The sequence below is a fragment of the Leptonychotes weddellii genome, chromosome 6 (assembly GCF_054177405.1).
Source record: "Leptonychotes weddellii isolate Sample4059 chromosome 6, ASM5417740v2, whole genome shotgun sequence".
Classification (NCBI taxonomy): Eukaryota; Metazoa; Chordata; class Mammalia; order Carnivora; family Phocidae; genus Leptonychotes; species Leptonychotes weddellii.
The window spans coordinates 76,652,276-76,675,821 of record NC_138374.1 but is presented as its reverse complement, the minus strand read 5'-3'; positions in this window follow the sequence as shown (position 1 = coordinate 76,675,821).

The following is a 23,546-nucleotide window of genomic DNA, read 5'->3' as shown; positions in this document are numbered from 1 at the left end:
GGCGTTCACACCGCAAACAGTGCCACGTGCCATGTCCTCCGTGCTCAGCACACGCTAGGTTTAATGTCATTATTCTCTCCGTAGGTAAACATCCAGCTTTCGTGTACCAAGTCTTTTCTTGTGTGGCCACTGGTGACTCCTTTTTAAATAATTGTCTTCTTGAATAGGTAGTACATGCACGTGGTAGAAAATATTTCACCAATACTGAAGAATGTAAGTGAGAACTCTCTCCTTCCCCCAGTCCTCTCCTCCACCAGATACTCACTGTTAACCATTTCTTGTGCACCTTCCAGAGATGTTCTATACATAGAAATGTATTTTTAAATGCATCTGGAACCTTTAAAAATATGGTGAATCCTAAAGCTTGAATATTATCCAAGAGGGAAATATTAGGTTTATGTCATTTGTATTTTTACTAAGGATAATATTAGCCATACTTTATTAAGCACTTGCTATGTGGCAGGCATTCTATTTCCTCTCCCTCTATCAATATTTGCCTCATTTAATACCACAAGACTAGTACCTTCACAGTAGGTATTATTAGCATCCTAATTTTACAAATGAAGAAAGGGAGGACAAGAAAGGCTGCTGAACTCCCCAAGGTAGCTCAGTTAGTAAGTGATTGAGCAGGTAAGAAAGTTTGAGGGAAAAATCAGAATCCAAATACACTGGATTTCTTTCTCTGAATTCCTTCCTTTATTTTACATCTATGTTCTGCTCCTCTTCATATGCCACCATCTGTGTCTGCTGGAAACAGGTCACAATCTAGACTCTGCCCAGACTCCCCTTTAGTTCCCTCTGCACCCCCTTCTATCCTTGGTCTACTCAAAACCCTGTGTTCACCAGACCTCTGGCTTCCTCGGAAAGCCTCATTAGCTCGTCACCTCCTAGAGAATCAAGTACAAATCATTTACCCTGGCTCCCTAGGCCTTCTGTTTTCAGGCTTCCTCTGAGCCATCTGGTCATACGTCCCACTGTGAACACACATTCACATCACACAAGGTAGCCCTCAACAGCACTTGCAGAACTGGTAAGAGCTCCTTGGTAATTTCTTTAATGAAGCATCTGCAAATAAAAGAGACCTTTAGGAAAGCTCTCCTTCATGGAGATGAGGGATCTTAACAATTTTAATTTCCATTTTGCTGATTTGAATAGTGCAAAATTACATGTTCAGTGACGTACATTAATTATATTGTTTGGAGCTACAGATTAATTATTGATTGAAAATTTAAGCAGATGAACGGGCAACTGTACATTCTAATTCCTTCCTACATGCAGCCAGAATTTGAGATGTGGAAGTATTCCTGGTCAGAACAGCTGAATCTCAGTGTTCTTGCTCAAACTGGAGCAGATTCCAATGACTTGACCTTGTCTTGGAAGAAAGGGCCTGGCATGAAGGTACAATGTGCTTGGTAGCCAGGAGATTGGAAACTAACCATCACAGAGCCCATCGTAAGAGTCACAAAACTCCCTGCGAATGCAGAGGAGTTTATATATTGCCCTATTTCAGGGGAATCACATCTTGGGTTGGTGATAGTGTTTCCTGTTGAGATGTGGGCGAGGACGTAGCATAATTTGGCAGAGCTCAGTGCGTTGTTGGAAGCACGGATTGCCTTGGCCTTGTGAATGGTATCCTGTCCAACAGGTTGGTAGTGCCCTGCTTGAAAGCATTAAGCCCACCCATGCCTTATCTATGAGGGTTTTGAGGCCCTACAAAGCTCCCTGCGTCTTGCTTATCTCTTTATCCCCAGTGCCAACCACATTTCCTGGAAATGTTTGGAGATGTTTGGTGAACAAATGGATGCAGGCATTGTTTGCCCACGAAGGGCCTTTGGATAACAGCTTCTTCCAAGCCCAATGCTTGGCCCACGGACTGCAGCAAATTTTCTGGCACTAGACAACTGTAGAATGTACGATGGGAATTTCTGGCCCACGAAACTCTTTAATGACATCCAGAGACCTACAGAATTAGATATCAGACCTCGAGGGCATCCTGGTGATGTGCACGAAGGCATCTTTGAGCACCAGCTGTTCCTGGCGTGTCCTGGGTCAGTCCTCAGAAAGGTGCTCCTGAGCAGAGGGGCCAATAAACCCCATACTTCCTTTAATCTCTGACTCATTTTCTATCTGATCTCTTGACCCTGAAATAACATTTCTTACTTGTTTGCCTGAGAAGAGGCTTGAATATTCAGGAGCTGGAGGAAACTGTAGACAGCTAATACTGGGAGGACTTCAAATGAGTAGAGAAATAAACTACTAAAATGTGGCTGAGTGATAGAGTAGGGGAGTCTGTGCTCAGCTGTGGACAGGATCTCTATTTTCTGGTTCGAAGGCCTCCATGGAGCCTGCGGTGAACACTGCAGGGAAAGCACCCAGCCCCACCCTCTGCTGCCACTTGCTGAGGGACTCACGGCTGAGGCCGCGCCCAGGAGCTGCCTTTCTCCCTCAAAGCAGCCTGGCCTTCTGCCTCAGTGGGGACAAGTCTGAGTTTGCACCGGGTCCGCGGATGCCTCTGTTGCAATGTAGTTCAGCACCATCTCTGCCCAACCTCGCTTCTTTCAGCCCTCCTAGGTCCTGCTCCCCAGGACAAGCCCTTCTTCATCTGCATGCAGGTCTCAGGGTCAAAGAGGCTGTTTTCTGGAGAACCAGGGAGAAGGGCTCTGTGGCTTTCCTTTGGCAGCCTGAGATGTCATGCATTGCCACCTTTTTCTGTATCAAAACTTGTCCTCACAAAACAGCCCAACAGCCTTCCTGCTAAGATGTTAATGGAAATGGAGTCATCTACGCCTTCTTCAGAGATAGTTGCATTTTACCAGACTCTTCGGATAAAACAATAAATGGGTTTCCATGGCGTCCTGGGCAGTGGAGTAGGGGAGTACTTCTGGGAGCCTGAGGGGAGGCACCAGCCAGGCACCCCCACGGCTGGCTCTCCGCAGCTGGGAGCCTCAGCCCTACTCCTGCACAGCAAGACTGAAACCCAGCGTTTTCCCACCAGCATTTTCTTGGCCTTCACCAGCGGGACCATCCAGATTTCTTGCCCCTTCCAAATTTGCGTATTTTCCAGGTGGCAAAAGGCAAACAGTTCAAAGTTGACAAATGTATCTGGAGCAGTTCAACCATTTCTTCTGCTGTGTTGCCTCCTGAACTCTGCAGACACTATTTGGTCCTTTTTCTCTTCTGGAGGCACTTCATGCATCTCTACCGAGCACGTCACCCTCTTTCCACTGTTCCTGGTCCCCGTCGGCGCCTGGTGACAGAGGCTGTGTCATCCCTGCTTCCTGGCCATCAGGTGGGCTTTCTAACGGTCCGAATGGAGTAAAGACACGAGCATCCTGCATGCGGGACGCACCAGCACACAGGGACAGAGAGCGATGCCAACAGCTGAGCCCCTGAGTTCTTACTGGACTGTAGCCTCTGGCAAGCATGGCTCTGGGGTGCAGTCATGAAGCTTCACACCTCGTGCTCCTCTCCATCCCTCCAAGTCCCTGGTTAGGTTTGGGTAAGACAGCGGTGAAGATGACCTCTCCTGTGTGAGAGTTAAAACACTGACCCCCCCTCCCCGTCCCCCAGCTCAAGCCTGACCAAGAGAGGGAACATGCATTTAGAGAAGGGCACGTGGGCGGCTTCCCCTCGCTCCTCACCTACTGTTTCTCTTTCTCCTTCCACTATCCTTCTGACTATGGTTTCCGAAACCCCAGGGTTGGCAGGTCCACGAGAGAAAGGGAACAAGAGAGCTCTTACCCCCGCAGATTGCTCATCAGTGGGATGTGGGGCTCTGGGGACAAGCTGACTTTTTCTGTTGTCGATTCTTCACAGACTGATTTCCAGTCCCCCCTCCACTGCGGTCCCACCTCCTGTAACTGGGGCTGCGCGCCTGCCGTCCCATCAGGTGGGACCTGTGTTCTTCTGAGCTTGCTGCGAGTCCTTCCTCGGTCCCCGGCCATCCGGTGGTATCTCCAGAGTTCTGTTTACTCCTCCAGGCATCCCTGTCGGGCAGGATGGTTGGCTCTGCGATGCTCTCTCTCCTGAGGCATTTCTAGTTCAAGGAAACGCCCTCATTTGCCCTCACAAACTCTGAGACTACAGCCCTCCCAATGCACCCTCCTCTCCTTTGACTCACCGGTCAGCAGCTCCTGACCGGGCCAAATGCTGGCCTCCAAACTTCTCCGAGGGTGAGTTCTCCAGATGGGAGGGACACACGAGCTCTGGGAGAGGTCTCACCAAGCCTTCCACAGTAGACTTGAGGACGAAAGGCCATCTCTTTCCCTTGGCATGCCAACGATCTATTCCCAAAGCTCTCCGTAGCCGTTGTCTTCCTTTTAAATTTCTCCAGACATGTTCATAGCTGGAGGTGGACGGCACAGAATGGGCCTGTGGGAAATGTACAAGCTGGCGCAGAAGAGATGAAAAAGAATTCAATTGTAGGATATGAAATAACAAAACAGGATATGAAGAAAATTCCAGGCAGCTCCAAAGGAGAAAAACACCATGTCCGATTTGGGGATAAGAGAAGTTTTTGTGAAGGAGTTAGATGTTTAAAAATGAATAGGCCCTCTACTGGTTAAGACGGTGGGGAGGGGTTCTCAGCGGCAGCAAAGCAAGAGTGAAGCAGGAGGTAATTTGGGGCCAGTGAGACCCAGTTTGGCCAAGGCAGGGGATGGCTCTGTGCTGGAGATGCAGCTGTCTTGGGGCCGGAAATGTCAGGGTGAACGCTTTACCCGATTTGGGTAGAGAGTAATGGGGAGTGAGCAAGGAAGGCAGGGACAGATGCAAGAGGTGTCCTCGAGCTAGAGGAGGGGACCAGGCAGCTGAAGGGGGGGTAGGACAGGCAGGAAAGGGGGCTTCGAAAGATGGGGGGGCCTGAGGACTGAATTATTCTGCAGGAAATGGACAGAAGGAGGGCCCTCTTTTCCTCCTCTTTTTAATTTTGGTAAACTGAGATTGAATTGAGATTCTGGGTGAAGCTAATATTTAATGTGTGCTTATGTGCTAAGCAGAGTATGAAGCACATGTTATTTCATTAAATCTCACAAGTAAAATCTTATCACTGCTTTTCTCGCATCTTGGCTTTCTCTTCCGTCAGATTCCTTGAAAGAGGGACTGTCTTAATCATTCAACCCGTGAATCGAGCACAGTCCCGGGCACATAACGGGTCCTTAAGAAAGATCACAACATATGAACATCTGAACTTAGGCCTTCCGCAAGCACAGTGTGTGCGCTAGTCCCCACTTGGAACACACGGGGCTGAGGGAGCTGCTTTGGGGGAAAATGCAGCAGATCCATGACTAGGTGCATCTATGTAAGTTTGGGTCAGCTAAGCTTAGACCGAACGATAACCCTTTACAAGAAGGGCACCTCTTTAGCTGGCTTGTCACTGCTGAATGCTGTCTCTGCTGCATGGAGAGCATAATCAAAGTTCAGGGGAGAGGGACTCCTAACTGCCCTCAGATTACTCAGAGCACCCAGGAGCTGCAAAGAGCGTCCCGGGTAAGACTGACCAAAACTGACCCATTAACCAGGAGCTTCATGGATGCTGGCTTTAGTGCATTCCCAGGCGTGGAGAGTTAGATTATTGGGGTTTGCATGGCTCTTGAGTTTTCTTTGAACCTCTTGTAATAGAGAACTGGGGTTAACCTAGGGGGCTATGGTTTGGGCTGATTTTGCTGGGCAGACCTTTGTAAAGGACTCACGTGTGTTTTTTCTGAGCCACTGCTCTAGACAAATCCTCTAAGCTCTGGAGCATATTTATGGCACTGATGAGTTTCCATGACCCCTCTGCCTAATCCAACAGCTCTCCTGGGACCCTCAGGGCCTATTTCAGAGAGGAGCCTTGAGCCCACGGGCATACGACTCTATGTATACAGTTATAGGATCACATTAGACTGAGATTCACCAAATATGTCCCAAGTTAGGAAATGACCATACAGTTTTCTTCACTGCTCAGGCTAAATACTTTGGAATTGTCTGGGACTCCTCCCTTTCTCATCTTACATCAAGCCGCTCAGCAAATCCCATCGGCTCCTTTTCACAACATATTCAGGGAGAAGGTCTCACCACCTCACCCTGTGAACCGCGGCTGACTGCTGGTTGCTTTGTTGCAGCATCTCTCGGCATCTCCCAGTTTCCATCTAGAACCATCGGGACCATTTTCCACACCGTATCCAGACGGGGCCTTTTAACATGCAGTTACATCATTTAATTCTTATATCTTAACCCCCCGTGTGTGTGGATATTGCGACCGGTTCATTTGGCCGCTCTGGGAAGACAGTGAGCCCCTGGCACTTTGCACAGCTTTTCGCAGAAGAGAAGGTCATTCGACGCGGAGGCTGTGATTTCCACATTTCGACTGTAGATGGCATTCTGGGACCATGCAAGTTTGTGCTTGGTTGCTCGGGTGTGTGGGGCCCAGAGTCTGCAGTGGGTTCCAGCTGGGCTGACGCCTCTCTGTATGCAGCCTGGACTAAAACGAATGCAGGTGATGGAATTTCGTTTAAAATTAAAAAGAATATTTTTAGGGGACGAATGATAACTTGGACAAAATAAAATGGAAAGATTCTGGATTCGTTAAGAGAAACACTCTGAATTTTCTCCTGTTTTGAGAATGTTGAGAACCCAGGAGGCTGAGGGGTCAGGGCTGGAGAAGGTGGGAGAAGGCTCTGGGGGCTCAGCCTCCCTGCAGGGGCTCGGCTGAGGGGTGTGTGGGCGAAGACTTTGGCGTTTGGGCAAAGAGTCCAAGGTCTTAAAAGTTGTATTCAAATTTGTCATTTTACAAAATGTCTTTGTTTTTGTTTTGAGTCTGAGGACAGCACTTCATTAATTAAGAATTTAGATACTGGTGGTAGACGGCCAGAAGGTTGCCAATGGGTGGGTAGACACAAAGGATGGAAGGAGCCAGGACCTCCCCTTGAAGTCGTGGAAATTATGCTAAATGTGTGAGTGTGTGAGTGTGTGTGTTGTGTGTGTGTGTGTGTGAGAGAGAGAGAGAGAGAGAGGGGAGGGTTTTCTTATGACTCGGGGGCGGGGGTGGTAGCAGGGACCACAAGTGGAGAGCAGGTCCAGCTCCTCGGGAAGGGCTACCTGCTTCCCCCACCATGTTATTAGCTCTGATGGGGAAGCTGGCTCCTGAAGGGTCCCCTTGCCTCTCCTGGGACTGACACAATGGGCAGTAGAGTCAGAGGAAGAGGCTGCCACCCTGAAGGCTCTGGGAGGACCCACCAAGGAGGCCAGGAGTGTGTGTCCTGTCCCATGTGTAACCCGGGTCTGTACAGGGCACAGAGCTTACAGGGGCAGGTGAAATCACAGGTGTTCACCATGTATCAAAGGGCACCCTGTGAAATCCAGACAGAAACTTAATCTGAGCCATCCCTTGCAGCATTTCCTTGGTTTTCATCCGTTTCTCTTGTGGAGGGTAGAGGGCTCAGAAAGTGTCCGCTGGGCATCTTTTTTGTCGTTATTGTAATAAGGATCGAGTTCTAGCCTCACAGATCAGGAGGTGGTATCAGGCAAGTTAAGAAAACTTCATACAGCTCAGTTTCTTCAGCTGAACTGTCAAAGAAAAAAAAATGTATGGACCAGAGTTAAACAGGCAGGAAGACTTTATCTAAGGTTATTGCAAGAGGGGAGAGAGATTGAACTCAATTCTGCTGAGAGAAAATGCGGGAGAGTTTCTAAGTGCTGGGGAGCTCGTGGGTAAGCATCACGCTGAGGGGAGGGTGGTCAGGGTGATCAGGCCATATGTGTGTGCTAATTAGCACTTATAAAAGTGAGGTTTTTACCTTCCCCCAGAGAGGGGGAGGTAAGGATGCTATCAGATCCTGGAGAGAAAATTTACATCTCAAAAGGGAGAGAAAGAATTCACGATTCCAAGTTTTCTAAAGAAATGCTCTGAGCAAAAGGAGCTCAGAGGCCTGGCATCGCAGAGAACCCTGTCTGAGCTTCAGTCAAGGGATGTTAAACTGTCCTGGTCAGCAAAATTGTCTAATAATAGTATCCACTTCCCAGGAATCATGGACGGATTACACGGAACGAGGAGGACAATGCACAGAGGACGTTTCTGGGCAAACGGCAGCTATCATGTGGTGACTATTAGGATTTTCATGGACAGAATTGTTTACTTCCCTTCCAGTCTGAAGACCTGTCCTATATTTTGTAAAAGAAAGTACAAATAACCCTTATTTTCTAAAAGCTACTGTGTTTAAATAAGACATATGGTATATGCCTATATGTGCATGGAGAAATTAAAAAAAAAATAACTGGAGGTTATAATCTGGAAACAGAAAATCAGAGTTCAGCATGATGCTTACCCACCAGCTCCCCAGCACGTAGAAACTCTCCCGCATTTTCTCTCAGCAGAATTGAGTTCAATCTCTCTCCCCTCTTGCAATAACCTCAGATAAAGTCTTCCTTCCCTGTTTAACTCCGTTCCATACATTTTTTTTGTTGTTGTTCTTTGACAGTTCAGCTGAAGAAACGCTCTGATTTTCCTGAACGGGATCTTGGTTCTGGTAATGGTGCGAGAGTGTTTGGCTCTTTTTAATGGAAGAAAAAGAGGTCATATTTAAAAATGTTTAAGTATAAATTCTAACATGGACCACCTGGGTGGCTCAGTCAGTTAAGCAACCGATCCTTGATTTCTGCTCAGTTCATGGTCTCAGGGTTGTGAATGGAGTCCCATGTTGGGCTCTGTGCTCGGTGCAGAGTCTGCTTGAGATTCTCTCTCTGCCCCTCCCACGCTCTCTCACGCGCTCTCTCAAATAAATAAATAAAATCTTAAAAAAAATGTAAATATCTCTTACAGAAATGCAACCTTTTAAATTTCAGGGCTTCACCTATGTCTGCTGTTTCTTAAAAATAAGCAGCCCCAAATAATATGCCAAAGGGGCATATTTAGGGATGGCAAATTCTGCCCCCCTTCTGCTAAATCCACCAAGTTTTGCTCTGTCATTGAAACCTTCCAACCCTAGGTTCAATTATCTGCAAAAGTAGATAATATTTTGGGGTCCACCTCACAAGATTTTTGGGAGGATTGGATGAGAAAGGACATTTGAAAACTCAAAAATACAACACAAACTATAAGGGATTTTTTCACTTTTCATAATTCCCCTTTCCAACTGACCACATATTTTCTTTCTTTTGATTTTACAGTAGTATCTTACCTAAAGTTATGTTCACTTGCTAGTCGTATTTCTCTCTTTATTAGATTAGAAGCTAGATCCCGCTTGGCAAATCAGCATAATTTACCACAATCCTATTGCACGACTGACCGTGACTATCTGGAGCGTCGAAAAGAATCGAGTCCAGGAGTTCTTCAGTGGGAACTTTTTTTATGAGAGTCCACCGTGTGTCCTGGACTGCGGAGATAGTTTTTACATTAGTTTCTCTGCTTGGGTGGGTGTTAATACTTTGTGGATAGTGGAAAGATGGTAAGAACTTGAGCTCCATGAGTATACATGGGGCAAATTAATGGTTTGAATTCTCAAGATTGACTTTTCATCACAAGCCCGGGAAGCTCTACATCCAGGTTAAGATCTTGAATGAATGGACAGACTGTTTTGGTTACTGGTCTGGGGAGGGATAATTCCCTTTTGGCTCCTTGGTTTATGCAGGAAAGTTTTAGCTCTCCACCAAGAATGGACTTAGAGTTTTTAAAACGGTTCTTAATTGGGGGCCAAAATCCCAGCGCCTAACGGGTGCATCAGTCTGATAAAGCTTCAACTACTATTCACTGATCTGGCTTTGAGTTCCATTGCTATTTCTCTCATTTAGAGATTTTTTTCTTACCTTGGAGCTTGGCTGAGTATTTATTTTTATGTTGAATCAATCATTTGCACATTATTCTAACATTGTTTTGTGCAAGGGTTTGAAGGGTTTGAAGGCTGAAGGTTGAGGAGTTTCTGTATTGCTTCTGTGTGTGAAAAGGAAAATCCAGCATGGGATGCTTTACCAACCACACCCCTGCATGCAGGAAAGGAGGGATGACTAATTGTTAAGATACTATTTTGGCCATAAGTATTCCCTAAGTTGAAGTCACATACAACTTAAAATGAAAGTACAGTAGCTGTTGAATTGGCCTTTGAAAAATAACTGTACTGTGGAAAGAGGCTGAACATAGTTTTAATTAAATACATTTATTCATATGATTTTTAAATGTGGGGTCATTTAGAATCCATAATATTTCAGATAACAAATTATTATTTTCTCCTGTGCTTTTAAAAGAGTCTTAAATCTTTTTTAAGTTTAATCAAATTTTAATGGAGTAACATTTACTATATGCCTAGTTTTAAAATTCATATAACATAAAATTATCTTAAAGGGTACAGTTCAGTGACATTCAGTTCATTCATGATGTTGCCCAAGAATCACCTCTGTCTAGTTCCAAATATTTTCATCATCTCCAAAAGAGATGCTGTTCCCATGAAGCAGTCACTGCCCATCCTCCAGCGCCTGGAAACCACTAGAAAATTTCTATGTCTATAGATTTATCTCTTCAGGATATTTCATAGAAATGGAATCATACACTATCTGATTTTTTGTGGCTGGTGTTTTCTACTCAGCATAATGCTTTCAAGGTTCATCCATGGTGTGACATGTAAGGGTACTTCATTCCTTTTTATAGCTGAATAATGTTCCCCTATATGGATATGTTCCATTGTGTTTATCTACTCACCCATTAATAGACATTTGGGTTGTTTCCATCTTTTAGGTACTGTGAATAGTGCTCTTTTATGCTACATTTTATAAAATGATTTCAATAATTGAGTGGTGACATAATTTTGATTACCTCCCCTTGTGTAGGAATGATTAAAGGAATAGTATCTTACCAGGTAAAGAAACCAATGCTCGGGCTTTTTCCAACTGCTTTGTCTGTTTGGATGTGGATCTGTGTGGCTCCGGAAATGGTCCCCTAGCCACGGAATCACCGGGCCCTGAGCACCCTCCAGGGTCTCTACCTTTCAGACATGGGACCCTCTTAGGCCTCTAGTTGCTCCAACAGCAACGTGAGCCTTAAAGGTCTTTCTCCTTCCAATGGTAAGAATTTGTTTCTGGAGGAGGAAGTCTTCTCCATGGAAGAAAGAGATTGCCAAGCCCCAGGAGTACTCTGCTGGTTCTGTGGGACGAGACTGGGCTCCTCACCACGAGCTCATTTTCCTGTGGAGTTAATGTAGGATTGAGAGGTTGACTCTGGGATTTTTTTTTTTTTTTTTTAAATTCTATTTATTTGAGAGAGAGAGAGTGAGAGAGAGTGTGTACGAGAGGGGGGAGGGTCAGAGGAAGAAGCAGACTCCCCACTGAGCAGGGAGCCCGAAGCGGGACTCCATCCTGGGACTCCAGGATCATGACCTGAGCCGAAGGCAGTCGCTTAACCGACTGAGCCACCCAGGCGCCCCTGACTCTGGGATTATTAGGAACAACTGGGCTTCAACACTGTGTGAGGTTTTAGCATAGAAAACGCTGCTGTTGATTCTGGGGAGCAACTCAGCGGAACCTGATCTGTGTCACGTGGGGAGAGCAGTCTGATTAGCAGCCCCACCCAGCAGAGTCAGCAATAGCTGAGTCCTTGGTTCCCGCTACTAGACCTGGCTTTCAGGACCCTCCCTGGACTAATTTTCTCAATAGTGGGATAACAATAGACTATCTGCCTTTCTTTCTCCACTTTCAACTCACTCCAGGAAAAAAAATGAATCAATGTGAGAAGCAAATTTTCCTGCATAAAGACTTGCCTATTATTAAAAGCCTTCTGAGGGTGAGAAATCACAATAATTCACAGTTCTGTCAAATCAAGAATTACCAATTCAGGTCAGTTACTCCTGAGCCATGTGATGGGTCTCTTTCCAATTAAAACTGCACCTGACTGAATAGGACTAAGCCTTTCAATACTTAATTTATTGATAAAAATCAACAAAATGAATGGTCATAATTTAATTTCCGTTGATAGGTTAATCCAGTTTTGCATGATGTACTTATGTGTTTTAATGACCATAAGCAATAGTTTGTTATTTGGGGGCTGAAGATGATGAAGCAGATATTTTCCAGGTTTTTACTGACTATTAAAATCACATTATAACATTCATGTAACTTGTTTATTTAATTCTTCTTGGCATAAATGAAAAGTTAATTTTTGTTAACTATCTTCACAAAATAACTATGCAGATACATGTAAAAGTTTCCAATGATCCATTCAGTGTAATTGTTTCACAGATATTTACTTTGAAACACTTCCCTGTTTTTGTAGGTAATAGCAAACATGTTTCTCCAGGCCAGAGGAGGTAGCAATAATGATTTGCAGAATATAAAACTCAGCCCCTTGTGAAACGCAACATTTTTTCATGTAAGGGCTTCTCTTTCGTTAAATTGTATTAGGATTGTCGAGAGCAAACGTTTACTGGAAGCACGTTAATAAAGCACGCCGTTCACAAGGGCAGTACAATTTTAATTGAGTTCTGCAGGGTTCCAGAAGGGAGGTGGCTGGCCAAGCTGTTGCACCTGCCCATTCGTTCCTACCTCAGAAGGTCTCATTCTCCACTAATGAGCCTGGAGCGTACACAGTCATTCAGGACAAATCATTTGCACATTAACCCAAGCCTACTTAATTAACTTCTGTGTCATACAGCCTGTTCTTCCAAAACCATCTTTTGAAACTCTTTGAGAGATCTGTACGTTTGGTCTTGATAATATGTGAATAAAGTCATTTCTATTCTTTTTTAGCCTTTGCTTTTGTTGCTGAAGAAAGAAACAGACAAGTTAGTGCATTACAGAGCTGAGGATCTAAACAAAACAACATTTATTAAGAATACTTCTTGAATTATTTGGTGCGTGGTAATCTGATAGACCAGTTTCTGACTATCATTATGATGAAACAAATTCTCTAACTCGAGGACAGACCCTAACTACAAAGTTAGATTAAACTTACTTGAGGGGGTAGAAGAACAGTACTCTGTGTCCCTCCATAAAGATGATTTTCAAAAATTTCATATTAAGTCAGTTACAGAACTTATTAAAATGTGGATTCTAAGAAAGAGATTCAATAAATCTAGGGTGAAGCCCAAGAATCTGTATTTGAAAAAGTTAGAAGAACCTGTGGTGAATCAGATATAGGTCGTCCTCAGAACTTAATAAAGAAGCACCATGTCTACAACTTCATGATTTCATAGTGAATTATTGTTAATATGCAAAATTGTTTCTTATTTGTTGCCTTTGACAAATTTCAATATTCTATTAAGTGGGACATCTGATCCCGATCTTTGTCAGAGTCACAGTTTGTTTTTTTTTTAAAGATCAGATTTTGATCACTCAGCTTAGACTCTAACATTCTCAAGTTGTTCTTGCTTCTGTATTATTGTGCAATTAAAAAAGAAACAACAAGGGGCGCCTGGGTGGCTCAGTTGGTAAAGTGGCTGCCTTCGGCTCAGGTCATGATCCCAGGGTCCTGGGATCGAGCCCCGCATCAGGCTCCATGCTCAGTGGGAAGCCTGCTTCTCCCTCTCCCACTCCCCCTACTTGTGTTTCCTCTCTCCTCTCTCTCTCTCTGTCAAATAAATAAAATCTTTAAAAAAAAAAAAAGAAACAACAAAACAACCTTACTAGCGACAGTAGAATGAGTCATGTCTGTTTTAACCTTGGTTAACAAATGATATTAAAGAAATCAAAAAAGTTTCAGTGTACTTCATGGGTAGAGAAAAAAACAAACCCAGCCTGTTATTGATGTATTAGGTGAGAATCTCCAATCCACAGTGCAAAGGTAACATCAAAACTCTCAACTAAAAGGGTTTTTTATTAGCATTTAAGTAAGAATTTTATCTGGTTCTATCCCAGTCAGAGGCTGAGACCAAAGGAGTTTAGAAAACCCCTTGTCACTGAAGGTCAGGTCCCCAACAGAGCCTTCATTAGCAGGTGCAACATCTCACCATTTGAAAAAGTCATGCCAAAGGAACACTATTTTTTTTTTTTTTTGGTGGTAGTTTGCTCATGTGGGCAAAAGAGAGCATTAAATATCTTGCAAGTGAAACATAACATGCATTTGTTTCCTGTAATTTTTAGATACTTTCTGTGCTCACGGTTTCTCTGCTGGCAGAATTGTGTCTCAGTGGGAATGGTGGCAAGAGAAACATTATCATGAAAGTAAAGACAATTTCAGATTTTTGGAGGCAACTATATGCAGTAATGGCATTTGGAAAGCACAAGGAAAATATGTGAGTTTGCAGGCACATAGAAGCTTTGAGTCAGGAAGTACAACAAACATACTGGAGACTACACGGAGTGACTTCAAACTTCAGGACTATTTTGAGTGTCTTTTATTTTTGGGAGCTTATTTTAAAATCTGCCCTTGCTCTGTTTTGGTTGTTCAAAGTTGGCTCTGAATGTTATCTGAGGGGTCCTGAAATCTCTCTGACCCCAGGCATTCCACAGTGCCCTGTCAAAGGCCCAGAAACCTGTCTAATTTTAAATTAAAATGACCACTTTCTACTGAAAACGCAGTCCAATGCAAATTTGCCGTTGGTGTTGGGATAGAGATGGGCAAGTGACCTGTCCCTTCTCCACTCCGTCTTCAATTATCAGATGAGGACGTCTCTTTATTTCACATATGTTTGCAGATAGGTTCTGCTAATAGTTACCTGTTTGATATTAGACAAACCACTTAACCTCTCTGGCTTTCCATTCTTTTCCGGAACAAAATAAATGGATTAGATTTAAGGTTCTCTACGATCCTTTCAACTCAAACAATAAAGTGATCTTGAAGTTTTCAATTTTTTATTTAATGTGTCTTATTTAATTTTCTAATTCTTTTTTCTTACTTTGATCTTGAATGCGATTATTTGGTAGCTTCAGTTTAACAAATTCAATTCAAAGTAGGAGAATTTAACAGTAAATCTACAATGTACAAAAAACAGTAAATATTCTTACAGATCATCTTGACATTCTCTGAAGTTTTTGTATCAATCATAATCATTCTTCCTGGATTTTTAGGGATGGCCCTGATTTCCATACATGACTCCATCCTTCCTATAAACTGAGGGTGAAAAACTCTTGGGACATTGGCCATATGCAACTATGTTACATGTTTTGTTTGTCCCATAAGGTGTTTAAAATTTCAGTTATGAGTTAGGGCATATGATATCCCAGTTACACAATTTGAACTTAGTACTGCTTCGTGGTGATGATTCTCTGTGGTTCTTGGCTTCACCTGTTCTCTTAGTTTGCCCTTTGAGTCATCCTAATTTTCCTGTAAAAACTAGACTATGTTTGCAAATAGGTGGTTTTCTTGGCCTGATTTTGCCCACAGAAGTTTGAGGATTCAAAGATCCCTCTCCATTTTGTACTATCCCTGTACTTTTCAGGTCAAGCTGATAGTGTTTATATCTATACAAATCTCTTAAAAATTTTGTGGATTCTCTGACTTTATGGGAGTTCACTCCATTAGACACAAGCCACAGCCATACTTCCCTTTCTTCTGTCATGGGAACCCTACTGTTTCACAGGAAGGGTTTTCCATGTACATCCTCAAGCTCCTTAGGTCTTCAGCTGAATCATGTCATGAGGCTTAGCAAGGATTCTACAGCCCAGCATGGGTTTGCTCCTGCATTGAAGCCATTTCCTCATCTGAGAATCTTTGGCTTTCTAGAGAGATTGGGATTGAGGATCCAGTTTTACTGTTGAATTCAGAAGTCCTGCCTCTTTTATAATACCTAGAATTCTTCTGGAAAATGGAATAATTCCCTATATAGCACTTCTCTCTCTCTGCTTGTATCTCATTTAATACAGCTAAGAGAAACCAGTTGAGGTTTTTGTTTTTGTTTTTAAATGTTTTATTTATTTATTCATGAGAGTCAGAGAGAGAGAGAGGCAGAGGCAGAGGGAGAAGCAGGCTCTCCGCCTAGCAGGGAGTCCGATGCAGGACTCGATCCCAGGACCCTAGGATCATGACCTGAGCCGAAGGCAGACGCCTAACCATCTGAGCCACCCAGGCACCCCCAGTTGATGTTTTTGATGTTTTGCTTGGAAATCATCTTAGATCCATCCATTCATGAGATAATTTCCATGTTTTTACAATGGATGATTTTGCAAAACTTTCTCCTGCTATATAACAAAAGTCCCCAATTCTCCAGCTTCCAAATACATTGTCCTCACTGTCCTCTAAATTCTTATGGATAGTCTCCATGAGGCCTTTCCAACCTCTATCCTCTGCCTAATCCCAAAACCAAGGAATGATACATGTTTTAGTGGCATCAAACAATTTTTTATGCCCATAGATTCTATAGGTCTAGAAAAATGGGCAGGACTTTGCTCCAGCACGCCTGGGGTCTCAGCTGGGCAGACTCGAATGCCTGAGGGCTCGACTCACTTTGGAGGCTCTGTGTTCATGTGTTTTGGCACCTGGGCTGGGCTCAGTTGAGTCTATTAACTGGAGCACCAAACACTAGGTCCCCATGTCGTGTCCGCTATTGGCAGCATGGCAGCTGGATCCTAAGAAGATGTATCTAGGGAGGAGGGATCATCCAGACAGCTAATGTTAGTGGAGAGTTGGCGGGAAGCTGCATGAACTTTGTAGACATAGACTCCAAAGCCACCAGAGTTGGCAAAGCCAGTTCAGACTCAAGGAGAGCGGGATTAGGCTTTACTTTGTGATGGGCGAAGAAAAAGGCATATTGTGGAAGAGCATGTAAAATGGGAAGTACTGTTGGGCCATCTTTGGAAAAAACAGTGTTCCATACTGTGTAAAGATCCCTTATCAAATGACGTATGGAATGGAGAGTTTTCTGCAGACTTGTTATAATGTCTGGTTTGGACAGTAAATGCTTTAGTTGTAGGACTTTGAGTTATTGCCATTCAGACATGAAGAAGCACACCAGGCGAGACGAGCAGGACTCAGCTGTGGTCGAGCAAAATCAGGTGTAGTCCCCTCGCTGAGGCAGGAGGAGCCCTGCAAGAGGAGCTGTTGGTCATTTTGGTGAGAAGGGGCTGGAGGGAACTTGCAGTTGGGCTCGTGCTGGGTTATTTTCAGCAGTGTTTAAGGGAAGTGGAGTACGGTTCTGGCAGTGAGAGAGTGTTTTGGTAAATTTTATCTGGAGGTGGAGGAATTAAAGTGGAGTCACTGTCCATTGGTCAAGAAGCAGTGGTCACCCGTGTGTGCCTGATATTTGTGTGGCTGCAGACCATCCTTGTCTCTGGGTTCAGACACATCAGAGTAGTCTTATCTCTAGCTCGTTGCGCTATCTCACAGTGCAGCCTCACCCAACTTTTGTTCATATTCTGAAAAAGCTGTTTAAGCTTTCTTGGGAACATTTGGCCTAGCGGTCATGCGCTGGGGCTATTTTTTACTTTCTGACAAATAAAAGTGATCGTCACCTTTTAATGACTAACCTTAGGTGTAAATAAACCAATTAGAGATGAGTGTGCAGTTGCAATTAACTCACAATTAATGGTGAAGAAAAACCAAGAAGCCCAGGGATCACTTTCCATCATTATCCATTCTATAACCAATATAGCAGCTTGCTTTCCACTTTCTGAGCCTGGGGCTGCATGCTTATTATTCCTTTTGTTTCTTGTGTGTCCATTACACAGCGAGAACAAGTGAACTTCCTACTGCTCTAAGAGTTGTCTTTTGGGAAAGTTGAATTTTCCCAAAAGTATAGAATTTTAGGATGCTGTGCCATCTCTTTGGTCCTTTAGAAGCTGAGGGATTACAGAAGAATTCTGGAGGTCCAGTCTTACTGCATCAGACTCGCTGGACAGGGACTATGTCTTAGGAAATATGACATATGGAAAACCTTCCTGGGTGTCTGGCAGGCTCGTTTGTCTCCTTGGGATGTGGCCTGGACAGCTAAGGTTCCCAGTCTCTCCACCCCCTCGTGTTTGTGGTTGGAACATTGAAGTTGCTGTGTGAGCACTAGGACCGCATCTGAAAAAATCATGTATCATTTAAAAATAAAAATAACATATAGGCCCTGTCACACTGCAGAGCCTGTTACCAGATGCTGCTTTGAACTTGGAGTTGATTTGAGGTTGAACAAGGTCAAACTGACCTGGGTGCGTCCTTTACATGTAAGCAAGTTTCTGAAAGCCTAAGGGCAAAGGATGTGCTAACAAGAGCCCACTTCCCCTTTGGGATACACCTTGTCATTCCCATGTTGCCTGAAAGCAAAACCCCGCCCTGACTGACTGCTCCTATTTCTCAGCTCAGAGGGGGCCTGTGTGGATGGAAACAGCAGTGATGGGGAAGGAGGAAAACTGCTGCTTCCCACTTCCTTTCATCACTTGCAAATTCCACACTCCCAGCGTGAGTTTTCTCAGCCCCTCTTCCATTTCTGTCTCCCACTCTTTCTGCAGGACCCAGGCCTGCTGCTTATTTCAGGTTCCACTGCCCTCACTATGGGGTTTAAGAAGCTCAGGATACCTGGCATCTCATTTTCTTTCAATGTATAAATTAATCTTTGCTTTCTGGCCACCTACAGGTCCACTGTCATTACCCACACACAGAGCCTGAAAGAAGAAGGAAGAGTGTGGGAGGATCTGCAGGAAGATTTCTTTCTCCCCATAAGTTTTCGTACTCTGGTACATAATCAGAAAGCTGGGTGCTTATTTTAGTAATAAAAATTATTGGGGAAAACTGGTAGGTGGGAGAGGGAAGGCAGAAACTCTGGTGATCAGAGGCACCAAAGTGGTCCCAGAAATATGGAAGAACATGGGGTAGTGATGGGATGCAGGGATGAGGCTCCAATGCTTCTGCTCCATGTTGCCCACTCCTGAGATATTGGACAGGACCCACCCACTCATCTCTCAAAGCCCCTCCATTTGGGAGGTGGAGAAACACTATGAGGTCTAGAAGGATGCAGTGGGGCAGTTTCTGACCTTGCATGGTCAGTATTCCTGCGGAGGGATCTGCAGGCTCATTGTGGTAAAATCCTGGTTAAATGTGGTGGACAGATTCTATACAGCAGTATCTTGCTGCCAAGTTTAGCTTCATAAGATACACCACTGGTCCTATAGCAGGTGTTATTATAAAAATGCGTCCTCCCCGCTTCCCTGCTCTGGCTATTCAATCGAACATCATCAAAGCGCTGCTGTGAAGAGATTTTGCATACTTTATTGTCATCCCAAGTAGTCTGACCCCCAAGTAGGGAGATTATCTGGGTGAGCCTGATCTAATCACACCAGTCCTTTTTTTTTTTTTTTAGGATTCTACCTATCTGTTTTGCAAGAGAGAGGGAGAGAGCCTGTGCAAGCAGGGAGTGGGGTAGAGGCAGGGGGAGAGAGAGAACCCCCAAGGAGACTCCATGCTGAGTAGGGAGCCCAACTCGGGGCTTGATCCCACAACCCTGAGATCTTGACTTGGGCTGAAATGAAGAGTCAGATGCTCAACCGACTAAACCACCCAGGCGCCCCCTCATGGGTCTTTTAAAGGAAGAGGAAGTTGGAGAGATTCCTAGTCCAAAGGCTTTGACTTGCTGATGCTGACTGCAGGAGGGAGGCCGTGAGGAGGGGTGTGGATGGCTGCAGGAGGTTGGCAGCAGCTCCCCTAACAGCCAGGAAGGGCAGGAGGACCTTATTTCCTACAACTAGAAGGCCTGAATGCTACCAACAACCTGAATGAGCTCAGAAGAGGGTTCTTCTTTGGTCCTGGAAAGGAACGCAGCACCGCTGACCCTGTGGTTTCATCTTCGTGAGACCCCAAGCAGAGGATTCGGGCATGGGGTGCCCGACTTCAGAGCTACAGAACTGTGAACCAGTGTTGTTGCTCTAAGCTGGTACATTGATAATTTTGTTACACGGCAATAAAATCTAACAGGAGTCCTAATACATCCAGTGAGTTTCCTACAATGCTCAAGGGGATTGCAAAAAGGCAGAATTGAGGAAAACATGCTTTCCTTTAAAAAAAATATGTGTTCTCCTAGTTATCGAAAGGTCTAAAAATATTTAACACCAATAAAGTGTCTCTGGCTTTATGGAGAAAACCCCATTCCTAAGTAAAATAGGTTGAATTACGTGTTGACACTGCCATATCCACGTTGTTGGGGCAACACGGATATGCACGATTCCTCAGGCAGATTCTCAGCAGAGTTCTTTTCTGTTACTCACACGGAGCAACTACGGTAGCGTGGAATGATTGGGAGCACAGGTGAACAGAACTGATACCACGTCATGGGGGTGCTGTGAGAATTAAATAAAAGAAGAATAAGTTCTAAATAAATGTCTGCTACCGTCACCGTCATCCTGGGTCTCTGTGGCCAAAGAAAAGGTAAAAGTTTTAGGAAAAGTTCTGACTAAATATCAGAAGAGACCTCATTTGGTTTCTTGTCAAGTCTTAAGTATTAGCTCTTTCTGTGAATTTGCCCTGGAAGGGGGCAGCATTTAAAATAGTTTTTCAGTATTAATTAGTAATTTAACTCAACTGCTGTATCATTTCTCTAACTGTGAGTTTCTGTTCCTTGAACGCTTTCAAAAGGCCAAACTTACCTCCTTCCTTTCTCTCTTCACCTCAGGTCTTAGCTTTGTTTGCAAAACTTGGCCATTACTGCCCTGGGGCCATGGATGACCCGATTCCCCGTTTTATATCCTAGAGGAAGGACTTTCAGCTACAGCTCCAGTCATCCTCTGCTGTGCTGAGAGGCAGGATTCTCTTCCTGTTTGATACGATGTTGCAAAGCAGCAAACGTGCACAACATTATCACGATACAATGCAAGATAAAAGATTTTGAAGAAATTCTCATTATTTCATTCCCTTCCTTTGAAGTTATGTATATTGTCTCTTAGGAAAGGGCCAGCCTTGGGACACCTGGGTGGCTCATTGGGTTAAGCGTCTGCCTTCGGCTCAGGTCATGATCTCAGGGTCCTGGGACCGAGCCCCACATCGGGCTCCCTGCTCAGCCAGGAGCCCGCTTCTCCCTCTGCCTGCTGCTCCCCCTGCATGTTCTCTCCCCCTCTCTCTCTCAAATAAATAAAATCTTTAAAAAAAAGAAAAAGAAGGAAAGGGCCAGCCTGAGTTGCGAGGCAGGTTGTACTCTTGGTGGCAGTGTATAAAGCATATCTATTTCCCCGATAAAAGAAAGACTGTCATGAACAAAATGGCACATCCCTGTCTCTTGGGACAGGACTGCCCAGGATTTCCTTGTATACGGAGAAACATTAACCCCAAAGCAGATCGCTGACCTTCTTTTCCAAGGATGTCTTCAAACCCCCCTTTCCAGTTTCCAGTTTGCTTTTCCAGCTGATAGTTTGCCTTAGTATCTCCAGTGGACACTGCTGGTTGATGTTTCATGTCTGGTTTAGCAGCCAAACAAATCAACACTGGCATTCTAGCTCTGAAACATATCTTCTGTGACCTTAACTGGTAAGCCTCTGTAAAACAAAGAACCCAAGATATAGCTGTTACCAAGTTTTAGTGAAATAATACATGCAAAGTGCTTAGTTTCTTCCTAGTGTTCAGCAAATACTTGATCAATGGTAGTGATTAGTATAACTTACCTCTATTACGGGTACCACCATACCCACAGCATCCTCTCGGAGAGGGTAGAGCAAAGGCACATGGCAAATTCCACCAGTGGGATTAACTCATGGGGAATATTGCAGCTAAATTAATCAAAAGACTGATTTATGAATTTTAAAAAGAAATGAAGATTTGAAACTTTAAAATTCACACATTCGGGGTGCCTGGGTGGCTCAGTCGTTAAGTATCTGCCTTCGGCTCGGGTCTTGATCCCAGGGTCCTGGGATCGAGCCCCACATCGGGCTCCCTGCTCGGCGGGAAGCCTGCTTCTCCCTCTCCCACTCCCCCTGCTTGTGTTCCCTCTCTCGCTGTGTCTCTCTCTGTCAAATAAATAAATAAAATCTTTACAAAAATGAAAAAACATAAAATTCACACATTCGCCAGAAATATGCTAACGAAACATTTAGTAGAGTTTCTGTTTTAAGGATGGATAACAATGATTAATGATTAGTATGTCTAAGCCGATTAAATGGTATTCTTTCCATGTCCAGAGATCCATACATAATATAGGAGCTAGTCTATGGATATTAGAAGAAACTACCATTCTGATGCACGGAGGCAAGTCTGGCCAGGAATCTGGGTAGAACAATCGCAAAAGGCATTTAACCACAAGAGACCAAAGTCCCATCTGTGGCAGAGGCGAGCTGATTCCTAATAATACCCACATGGTACTAAAATCTCTAAGCCAAGAAATTCTAATTAAAACTAGATTCTGATCCATGAAACACCTGGGGGCCTGTTGGAGACAAAAGATCTCTGTATAGCAACACTTCCTTGACCCCCGGGCGTGGGGACAGCAGAGAGCCCGCGGTGGAAGGTGAACGTGTAGCCACAGCAGGGATGCCCAGCTCCTGGCCGGGACGGGGATGGGGCATGGGGAGCAGGACAAACACGGCCCTGCCCTCGGAAGCCTTGGAGTTTACCTGGGAGGAATGTCCTGTGCATTCCATGTGCCACCCAAGCCTCTCCGGTCCTACCCTCGTTATCCAGACGTCCCTTCTCATCATGCTGTCTCCGTAATGACCAGCACACAGTTCTGTTGAAGCACCTTATACCTGCGGCATTTCTGTAAGAGCCCATCTCCCTCATTAGAGGTTCATTCATTTAGGAAAGAGTCTATGTTGTATTCAGTAAATTTCTCTAGTCCCTACCACAGCTCCTGACCTACAGTACTTGCTTTGGACGTGCTGAGTAAACTGGTAAGACAATATGTTCTGTTGGATAGGTAAACATGCTAATATTATTAATTTACTTATATTTTACTTTTATTTTTCATTGGTAACACAAAGGTAAATGCTGCCCAGGCTTTTATAATTTATAAACACTGATTTTGTGATACAAATAAATAGCTACTGTAAAAGAAGTCGTAGGGAAGAATAGTAATAAAATGTGCAGATCATATGATGTTCCCAGTAAATACAAAAATGTGAGCCGTACCAGTATAAGTAAATGTGTTCAAGCTGAATTACCTGCTCAACACTTTAGATTTTATAATCTAAATATTAGATTTTGCTTTTTTTCTGAGCTAACCTCCTTGTTCATACATTTATATTATAACATAAACATTTATTTTCTTAAATGTTTTTCCTCAAACATCTAGCATAAAATATATCACTTTAAATAAAACACTTGTGCATTATTGAATTTAAGTTGGTGCATGTTTCAGAGCTACCTATTAGTGTCATGATAATATTCATCTTTCCTGATGCCACGTAAATTTATTTTCACTAGTCAGTCAATGTAACATTTTTCAGTATTTTTATGCTAACTAATTTTGTCATGAGGATTTTTGTGTGAATACTTCATTTTCGGGATCAACAGTCATTCCTAAAAATGTGAAGACTCAAAGCTTTAGGGATGAGGGGAAAATCAAATATATAGCATCCCATAGGTGAAAGCAGAGGATCCCAGATATTTATGGATATTTCAATATTGTGCAGAAAAGAGTTAATGCCACAGGCCTGACTAGTATCCTTTGAAAAACCTGCTTATAAGGTTGGCCCTTAGCTGGCATTTGGGAGCTTGGAGTTTAAGAGGGTTCCTATCACCCTAACTGAAGATTCAG